The following is a 10,354-nucleotide window of genomic DNA, read 5'->3' as shown; positions in this document are numbered from 1 at the left end:
TAGCACATAAGTGTCTGCAGTTTCACCCCAGCTTTCTGGGCCGCCCAGGCTAAGTCATCACATGAAGTTTTCTCGTTACTTAGGATGATTTCCTTTTGGTTAAACACGTTCCTACTGTGGGATTACTGAGTTAAAAAGTATAAATAGTCCTATGGCTGTGAGACCATTGTAACAGATTTAAAATCTGCCCGCCTCTGGCCCCCGGCTCACCCCGCAGGTGACTGTCTGGGACTTTGAGTCAGGCTGGCCCTGCTCATTACCGAGCTGAGGGCGAAGCTGAGGTCCTCCCAGCCATGACTCACAGAAAGGCTGTAAATAGAAACATTTATGACCACATTTATACAACCAAAGTTGGTTCAATGATAATGTATGGAGAAATAAAATCGTTGCCGAAATGGAATTTTAACCATTTGTGTATTTGTTCCCTACAGAACAGAAACCTGGGCACACGGCCTTCAAGGGTGTGCTGGCCCCTGGTAATTGCTCTAATTACCTGGGAGCTAATTAGGGACCATTATGTATTCAGAACTGAGATTTTCATCCTTCAGAATTTGCATTTCCAGCGAGGAGCTCATTCTCCATGCATCAGAAGGTGAGTGTTCCCTGCCGGCTTCCTTTCCTCATACGCGAGCCGGGCTCACCCTGGGACTGCTCTAATCAGAAGTCCATTAGGCAGAGCCCCAGAAGCCAGGAGGAGGAGCAGACAGATGGGTCTGGAGCCTGTCTCGCCCCAGAAGCAAGTATTTGGAGAGAGACTGAGAATTTGGATGGCTCTTTGCAGGGGCTGCGTTTGAGCTTGCTCGGTCACAGTCTCGGACGTTCCAGGAGAAACCAAATATCAGACGCCTCCCTGAGGGAGAGTGGCCATTGCCGTGGCCTGATAAGACCCCGGGAGGAGGCTAGCTGAGGGCGAGGCGTGGGGGGCGTGTGCCACAGTGACACGCAGCACGAGGGGCCCACGTGGTCTGCGGGGCGCTTGCCGCTTGTCTGCTTCTCCTTGAGTTTCTCCTGGTGTCTCTGATTCCCTTCTGGTGTCCCGGGGAACTGAGGTCCAGTCCTCGGTTTCCTTGTTTCGTCCCAGGGCTGTGGGTTGTCTCCGCCTTCCCGGGGGAGGGGAGGGAAAGGACAAGGCAGAGATGGCCTCCTCCCCGTGGGGACTGTAACCAGAGAGAGGGGGCTGTAGGAACGTGGCTTCCCCGGGTGGGCCTGTCCCCATAGACTTCGGAGCTCACGGTATGAGCCGTGGGCCTGGGGGAGACTTGAGGTGTGAATTAGAACAGGATCAATATTTTCGCTCTGTGGAGGTTAGTGCACTCCACACAGTGTCAAGAAAATTAGATTTGGGTGCTGGGGGCTTGGTTTCCAAGCTCTAGTGTTTACTGACGTGCCGTCTTGTTCTTTGCTTGGGTCTGTGGTTCCCAGATGCGCAGGTTGGGCTGGAGTAGGGATCGCAGCTGTTTGTCACGCAGGACATCACTGCAGGTCCTCTGCTGATCGGTTACGGATCCATCCCGCCCGGGGCCGAGGCTGGGCCTCAGGCTCCTCAGCAGGCCGTGCCCGGTAACGGTGCCAACTGAGTAGAGTCGACTCCAAATGCAGCCTGTTCACGCAGGGTCACGTGATTTCCAAAGTCCCTTCTACAAAGTCCCTTCTACAAGCGTCCTGGAAACCAAGTGTTTCTAGGCAGGTTAACACAGGCATTGGCATCTGCTTCCTCTAACAGTTTGCTCAGCAAAGGTTCCCCGCCGCCCTCCACAAGTAACTCTTTGTACTCGTTTTCTTTGCTGAGTGACAAACTACCACAAGCTTAGCAGCTTGAAACAACATTTCTTCTCCCCCAAACCCCGTCTGTTATCGTGCAGTTTTGCAGGTCGGAGGTCCAGGCCTGGCCGGGACTCTGCTCAGACTCTCCCAAGGCTGAAGTCAAGCTGACCGCGGGCCTGGGCTCTGGGACCCCCTGCGAGCAAAGCTGTTTCCAGACTCACTCGGGTTGTTGGCAGAGTCGGTTCTGTGCGGTGGCAGGACTGAGGTCCTCGTTTCCTTGCTGGCTGTCGGCCAGGGGTTGCTCTCAGCCTTCGGAGGCTGCCTGCACCCCCAAGCTCAAGGCCCCCTCTCTCTTCAAAGCCTTGAATGGGGCATCAAATCTTCATCGTGCTCTTCCTGACCTTCCCTTCTGCCTTCCTCGGCTCACCCAGCCAGAGAAAGTTCTCTGCTTCTAAGGGTTCACGTAACACTGCCTTAGGGCCATCTGGGCAGCTCTCCCTTGTGAGGCCGATGGTGTCGTAGAGCATAATCACTAGAGTGGTGTCTCCATATAGTCACAGATTTGGGGGGATTAGGATGGAACATCTTTGGGAGATCATTTTAGAAACTGCCTACCATATTCTCATTCAGAAATATCGCAGATTCTATTTGAACAAAGTTGAAATTAATGGGTTTGATATGATGAGGTTCTGCTGAATCAAAGATATTGCCACATTCCTTCAACAAACAATCAAGCACCTGTTAGTACCAGGCACCTGAATGCAGCGGTCCCGGCCTTCAGGAAGCGGTAATTGTGCAATGTTATAGGTTCTTTCTAGTAGAGATGGGTACAAAATGTGGCCATGAAGAAGGAATAACCAGTTCTGCTTGGGGCAGTGCCGGGGGAGGGGACTACTGGGGAAAGGTTTGCTAAGAAGCTGACATTTGGTTGGGTATTAAAGGATGCTGTTGTGCCTCTCTGAAGCGTGTTTGGTGAGTAGCTTTTCCTCCCCGGTCCCAGTTTCCTCCTGAGTGATATGGGAAGTTGAACAACGATGAACTCTCCAGCCTACTTCATTGCTGTTGTCATTTGGGTTTAGGTTCTGGGCAGGGGCACGAGCGTGTGCAGGAGCTGGTAGGGAGGACGGACAGGGATACAGAAGGGGACAGAGTCCCTGGAGATGGCGTCTCGCCTGCCTCCTGCCTCGGCTGCCGGCGGCGGCTGGATTCCCCTGTCCTGCGCAGGAGGGAGGTCGGACAGGTGGTCAGGCAGGCGGGGGGCAGCAGAAGGTGGAATTCAGCTGGCACCGACGACACTCAGGGCTCCTGACTGTGGGCCCAGAGACAGGGTGCTCTTGGGCTGAGCTGACCCGGCGGCGCCTTTCTGCTGTCCTGCGGTTCCCCTCTCTGCGCTCCGCCAGGCTGGCGGCACCAGGTGTTCCGCGCCTCCCGCGTGGTGCAGCCACATCCAAAGAAAGAGCCCCCAGCAATCTGCTCTAGAGCCTCGTTGGCCTGTTAGGCCCGTCCTGAGGACGTAGGGAACCCGATGCTGGTCACTGTCCTCCTGGTGTCGTGGCCTGCTTACTGGGAGGGAGGACGGGGACACCACGACTCACTCAGGGCAGCCGGGATGCAGCCCACACGGTCACACACGGGGCCGCGGAGCTGGCCGGAGGGTCCGCGCACGGCTCTGAGTCCTCCCCCCGCATCTCAGAGCCTTAGGGCTTGGGGGCAACAGTTGATTCAGCTCTGCTGGGGCACCGGTGAGGGAGCAGTTGGTGTCGTGTGGCTCCTTCCGGCATCAAAGTTGTACCTGCAGAAGGGCCTGGAGAGGGGCATGGCGTGCCCAGGGCGGTGACCCAGCAGGGCAGAACACGGGCATCGTGTTTGTGGGTCGGTGTCGCCAGCCAGACCCCACAGCAGCGAACACACGGGATGAACCTCGGAGACTATTTGAGCCAATTTTTGCGAATAGGCTGTGCACTTTGAATGAAGTGTAGATGAATGACACTCAGATAAAATGCCCTTTCCCTTTAAATCAAGACTTCCTTTTATTCAGGCAAAAAAAAAAAAAAAAGAAAGAAAAAGAAACAACCCAGCGCAGAGCCTTTGTGCTTCTCCACGCTGTGGATCCGCACCATTGGCTCAGTCTCATTTTAGAGACGCAGGAATTTATAATTGGTTTTGCAGTTGTCGCCGAGGCACCTTAATGGCTTTTTACAAATTATTTGTTGTACGAGCAGCGTTAATGGAGACCAAACGGAAAAAATGAACCCGTGCTCCAACCACTGCCACAAATCAAGCTATTTACCCCTGTCCACGCTTTGTCCAGCCTCGCCGTGTGCGCGCGGAGGTTAATCACAGGAAGGTCATCATTTCTACTGGCACGTTGCGAGTGTGTTCTGTGTTTATTGTGTCGCAGTCACAGTAATGCTTGTGATGGCTGTGTGGTCGCTAATGAAGTTTTGAAAATGAAGATCGGCCATCTTTGATACAACCCTCCACATCCCACCCAGGTTTGGAATTGGTTTGGGGTTAATTTCCCCCATTCCTGTTTAGTTTCTGCAAAAGCAGAGTGACGGCTGTCAGGAGGGGAGGTTTGCCGTCCCAGTGTGGCGAGAATTGCGTCTCTAGAGGAGTGACTCCTACTGTGGCAGGAAGGTTTTTCTCACAGTCTTGCTATTTTAATTGCATATATATTTTTCTTGACTGTATTATTTAAGAAGTACACTTTGTACACTTCCCAGAGGAATCGTGTGGGTTAGCAACAGCGACAGCGTGAAGCCTAATTAGGGATCTGTCTCACAGCAGGGCTGGGTCCAGGCCCCGGTGAGGAGTGTGTGTGAGCGGGTGCCGGCCGCCGTCCCTGGCGTGGACACTGCGACGCTCCCTTCCTGTGGCAGAGACACTCGCCGGCCACAAGGCACCTCCGCGTGAGCCCAGGTGCGGCCTCACGGCTCTCCAGGTGCCCTTGGCCAGCGAATCACCACTGACACGTGAGGTGGAACCTGGCTGCTGGCCGTGGTGCTACAGGAGGTGACAGGGCCGGGAGGGAAGGACGCTCTGACTTGGCGCTGACCGGCCACGTAACCGGATGCATCCAAAGTCTCAGAACAGGGAGGAGGTCGGGGGTGTCTGCCGGGATCACCCAGCTCTTCCCTGCGCTGGGCCCACACCGAGCTCTGCGGGGCCCCAGGTGACTTGTCTCACAGAGGGCCCAGGCAGCGTCCTACAGCAGTGCCGCCTGGTGTTTGCAGACAGCTCGTCACCTTGAACCTTCATGGCGTAAAGTGGGGACGAGATGTTGCGACCGAGAACGTCAGGGGTGTCCTACGTGGACATTTCCTTGTCTTATCAATTGCACCTCCTTGGCCTTCTTCCTGTTTCTGCCGCCGTCCCCTTTGTGAGAGCTCAGCCATCCAGTGGCTGTGTCCTTCCCCAGCACATGTCACCTTCTCCACCACATGACAGTGACCTAGTGCCATGGCCCCTCCACGGCCCCTCCCTGGCCCCTCCCCGGCCACCTCGCACTCTGCCACACGTTAGGGCTTTTCTTGCCCAAACTCTTTCTGGCTGCGGCGCAGGGACAGCTCTGGCCCCGCGGTTGGGGTGGGCGTGTGGGTGTGACGCTTTCACCGAGCTTCTCACGGCTGAGGGTGCCCAGGCCGTTTTCAGTATCTGAGGGCCGTCGTTTTGGTAAAAATGAAGGAAAGCTGACGTCGGGTTGCAGTTGATCATATTTTGAAATTTATATTTTGTAAATAGATACTTCCAACACAAAAATGTCCTGTGACGAATCTATTCTGAGGAATTAATTCACGCTGTACTCTGGGGTCCGTGACGGGCCACATGTCTAATGCTCCATGGTGAAGATACCTTCTCTCTGTCCTGTCACTGTAGCTCCAGGATTCTGTGTGACCTCTTCTGGAGATGACCTTGACACACAGACCCTAAGGCCCTTGAGAACACGAAGCCGGGCCTAGTGGTCCGTCCGACTTCTCCCATGACGGGCCCCGGTTTGGACCTGTGTTCTAGTCTCATCTCTTCAGTGACTGATGGCATCTGATTCCTTCCCAAAAGCTCACGAGGAAATGCTTACCACCTCCAGTACTCGTTCTAGAGACCAGCCTTGTCTCTTGTAAGGAAGGTGCATTTCTTATCAGCACTGCTTTGGCCCTACTTCTCAGGAAGCATTAATCCTGGTCTCCTCTTGGGTCCACTCGAGTTCTGAGAAGGGCCCGTATTGACAGAGAAAGCCTCGTCGGAGCCGTCCGGGGTGGCTGCGGCCATCATCCTGCGGCAGCTTCTGTGTGGCCTCGCGTTCCTCCCTGAGGAGCAGGGATGCTTCCGTCATCACAGCACAAGGGACCATCTTGCCAGGACTGTCTTTGTCCTTCCTCAGAGTGAGTTCTGCACCTGCAGTCTGCTCTGAACCACGCCTGGTGTCAGACCGGGTGGCGTGAGGCATCCCTGTCTGCCCCGTGTGGTGTCCGACCCTCGTCATCACCGCACACACTGTGCCTCGTGTGAGGGATCCTGCAGCTTGAAACAATGTGACCACCCTGTCACTTGAACGAACAGAAGTCTGACTCCCAACGAACTCCGTGGGGGCAGATTTATGTATGGTGGTGTTTCATAGTCGATCGTGCTTCGGGCTGTTGGCTGTTTTTGTAGGACTTTGGGACAATATACCGAGTTGGGGGAGTATGTCAGGCCAGGAGCCAGGGTTATGCTGCATAACGAGTAGCACCTGCATCTCACTCGCTTGAAACAAGGGAGACTCGTTTCTTGATTATGGTACGTGGTCACCCCAGCTTGGCCGAGGGATAGGTTTCATGCCTCACGCAGAAAGGGGAGGCCGGCGGGGACTTTGCCACCCAACACCTTCTGGTCACCATGGCAGAAAAAAGGCATGGATGTGATGGCTTGTGTGCGGAATTTTTCTTTTAATTTGTTTCGTTTCTACTCAACTTTATTAGGGTATATGTAATAAATTTTACCTTTATTTGGGTATAATTGCAGCACCACGAACTGTGTATGTTTGAAGTGTACAGTTTGATGCACACGCACACACCTCGGTTGCCCTTGGCATGATGAAGAGAGTGAACATTTCCATCACCCCAAAAAGTTCTTTGCCCCCTTTGCTCCCTCCCTCCATCCCTATCCTCAGGCAAACACGGACCTGCCCTTTGTCACTACGGATCGTTTTGCATGTTCTAGAACTTTTTATAAGTGAAGACATACAGCAGCCCTTTCTGCTGGCTTCCTTCTCTGGGCACGATGATGGCGAGAATCGCCGTGTCGCACGGGCACCGACAGCTCTCTCTGTTTTACTGCGGGGGGTCCTCTACCTACGGACGTGCCACCATCTGTCTGCTCGCCTGTGCATGGAAGTTCCGTTTGTTTCTCCTCTTTGGCTGTCCCAAATGCAGCTGATTAGAACATTTGCACACACATCCGTGTAGACACACGCTTCTATCCATCTTGCATACAGACCTGTGGGTGGAGGTTTTCCAGCGTGCTTGTCCCAGTCTGCGTCCCCACGGCAGCTTGAGGGAGTTCCGACTGCTCCCCGTCCTCACCCACACTTGGCAGGGGCAGTCCTGAAATGTTAACCTTTCTAATGGGTCTAATGGTGGTCTCTCAGCATGGTTTTAATTTGCATTTTCCTGATGACTAATAATGTTGAGCCTTTCCGTGTGTCTGTTGGCCACATTGGGAAGTGTCCTTGGCGCCATGCTCTGTACTTTGGTGTGTATAATTGGTGGGGTGACCGTATCCAGTTTTTTCCCCAGTGAGGTTATCTGGTTAGTCCCGGATCTATGTAACGTAACTCTAGTTAGCATACCTGCTCCTGCTTTGTTTCTGTCTGAGCCCTTTTATCTGCCCCCGACCCATGGCCGGTTTGTGGCTCCCCGTGACAGCTGCCCCCCTCCCCGGCTCCTGTGCCCCACGAGTCTCTCCAGACCCTGCCTCCCGATCCCGTCCTGTCCGGCTGACTCGAGGGGCAGATCCTTTAGTTTAAGTCTGACTTTCCTTCTTTGCCGGCCTCCCTTTCCCATTTGGCATTTTTGGGCTGGAATTCCAGAGCTACTGTGACCCCGGAGCCTCTTGACTGAAATTCACGCCATGCCCCAGTACTGCGTTGAGTCCCCTCCAGGTCTGGCACCATCCGGGTCCCAGGGACTCTCCCCTTGCCAGAAACCTGGACGAGCTACTCTCCAGGTCACCAGCCTTGCAAAGAAAGTAATATTGAGCAGGACAGTTTAGACTGTAAAGAATTCACGTGAAAACTAAGGTGACATAAAATCCATTCTGTTCATCTAAAAAAGCAAATTAACTAGCCGGGTCTGGCCGTGGTTCCTCTCTGGTCTCCAGCCAGGAGCGTCCTCTCTGCTGGCATCAGTCAGTCTTGGACTGAAAATCAGTGCAGGGCCTGCAAGGTTCTGGCAGATTCCGGATGGTCCCGGCAAACAACTGACGAGACGGATCAGTACGTGTCCCAGCAGGAGGACAGAGGCGGACAGCCAAGTGGCAGGCGCGGCCACTGTGATCAGAGGACCTGTCAAGGCAGGCAGGCTGCAGAGGGGCTCGGGTGCGGGTGGGTGACAAAAGCACAGCAGAGACAGGTCACTGAGCCTGAGGACGGAGCGGAAACCGCTGGGCCCTGAGGTCTGGGGCTGCGTCGGGTCGGGCACCAGCCTGGGCGACACGGGGGTCCTGGCGAGGTTGGCGCTTCCACAGTTCACACCGAGCCTGGGCGCCAGGGTTGGGGGGCTCGGGCTGCCCCAGCTGTGGGTGCCGATGATCGAGCGCAGGGGCCGGCGCCAGGCCGCGCAGGCGAGCGTGACACCGTGCGGCATGCGTTGACTTATTTATAGAGGACTAAAAATGAAAATCCTTTCCAGATGCAAACTCTCACAGTCCTGCTAAAGAACTCAAGAAAAGAATCATGAAAATCCAGTTTATGATGAGAGATTCTTCCCAAAAGTCTTAGAATATGTTATCCCGTTTGTGGGAGTTGCAGATGAACTCTGTTATAACTGTGCCCTTTCCTGGCGTGGCCACCTGGGACCCGGGAGCTTGTCCCTGCAGGGTGCTAGGGTGGGGGCGGGCGGTGGAGGAGGCCCCGTCAGCTGGAGAGACACGGCAGCCCTTCTCAGCCCCGGTGTGTGCACACCTGGGGATCTTGCCAAACTACGGCTCCAATTCAGGTCTGGGTGGGGCCCGAAGCTCCCGGTGACGTCTGGGCTGCTGGTCCGTGGACCAGACTCTGAGCAGCGAGGAAGCAGGCTGTGTCGCTGCCAGCACCTCCCTCTGGTCCCAGTTTCTGTGTTGCTGAGCATTATTTGGTTTGCAGGAAACTCAAACCAAACTGACATAAACAACACCAATAATAAACAGAAACCAACTGGGTCACAACTGGCAAGTCCGGGGGAGAATCCAGCGCCAGGCTCAGCTAAATCGGGGTTCAAGGTTGGGTCTGCACTGTGTCTGCCGTCCTGTGCTCTGGCCCTCTCTGTGTGAGGCCTTGTCCTGCAGACAGACTCCCCGTTCCCGTATCAACCCTGGAGAAGACGCTGGATTGGTCTTCCTTGATTAAATGCCCCTCTCTGGAGCAGTTACTGACCAGGGTGCTGAGATTGGCCACGTCCGGCCCAGTGTGGTGGGCGGCTGACGGCCCCTCCCTGCAGTCACCTGCGGTGCTTCCCCGGGAGGGGAGCAGTGTGCCCACCGCACCAGACGGGTCTCATCCTTCACATCCGGATTTCCTGCTTCAACTCTTAGCAGTTCGGAGCAGTGATTCCCGACTGGGCTCCTGTGCCCCGACACCTGCCGAGCTCAGGACCGGCGCATCCAGTCACCCGTCGGATGCCCGTCTCCACCTCGGCATCTTGCAGGAACCTCCAACACGTCATTTCCAAGACTGAACATACTGCCGATCCGTGGAAATCCTGCTCTTTCTCCCGGATTTATGATCTTAATCAATAGCACCTTCTGCATAGCCTTCCCAAGAAAGGAATCATTCTAGATCCTTCCACTCCCTTGCCCCACCCCCGCCAGCTCCTGCCAGTTGCATCTTCCAAGTGCTGCATGTTCCCTCCTTTGCTCTCTTCCACCCCTGCCTCAGCGCAGGCCTCTCTCACACTGTCCCTTCCTGCATGTCACAACGGCCCCCTAATGTGTTGTCCTCGCCCCATGTCTTCCTGTGCCGCCCCTTGCAGGTGTTTTTGGGGGGCTGGGGAAGAGCACTTTTTAAAACTCAGATCTTGCCCACATCCTTCCTCTATGAAAAACCTTTGGAAGCTCCTCATCCTGACCCATAAAGCCCACATATTTCTGGGGTCACACCGGGCTCTTCGGGGCTTGCTCTTGCCAAATGACAGCCGCCACTACAGTGAGGGCTTTAAGCCCCCGTCCCCCTCCATGGCCCTGTCGGGTCTGCTGACTCTTAGACACCCCCCTACCGAATTATTCTTATTTGGAAAGTAGCACATTGTGCTCTAGGATTTCCGAGAAGATGCATCAATTCTTTTACTTAAACTTTGAGCCTCATAAAAACACCGTGAGTTGGTATCAGGAGACCGAGACTCATTGTGAACTGTGTCAG

The 10,354-nt window shown here is 54.7% G+C and overlaps 1 long non-coding RNA gene across 1 annotated transcript in view; it reads left to right on the top strand.

Annotated features, from left to right (window-relative positions):
• The first annotated feature begins 465 nt into the window (after positions 1-465).
• LOC138381416 (uncharacterized) overlaps positions 466-10,354 on the top strand; it is a 55,879-nt gene continuing 45,990 nt past the window's right edge. Inside the window, exon 1 of the long non-coding RNA XR_011233155.1 lies at positions 466-592. This is a non-coding gene — a long non-coding RNA (uncharacterized lncRNA). The remainder of the gene's footprint in view (positions 593-10,354) is intronic.

This window comes from Eulemur rufifrons, chromosome 3 (genome assembly GCF_041146395.1).
Source record: "Eulemur rufifrons isolate Redbay chromosome 3, OSU_ERuf_1, whole genome shotgun sequence".
In the NCBI taxonomy this organism is placed as follows: Eukaryota; Metazoa; Chordata; class Mammalia; order Primates; family Lemuridae; genus Eulemur; species Eulemur rufifrons.
Note: the sequence above shows the minus strand (reverse complement) of the source record. Positions and strands in the feature narration are given on the sequence as shown.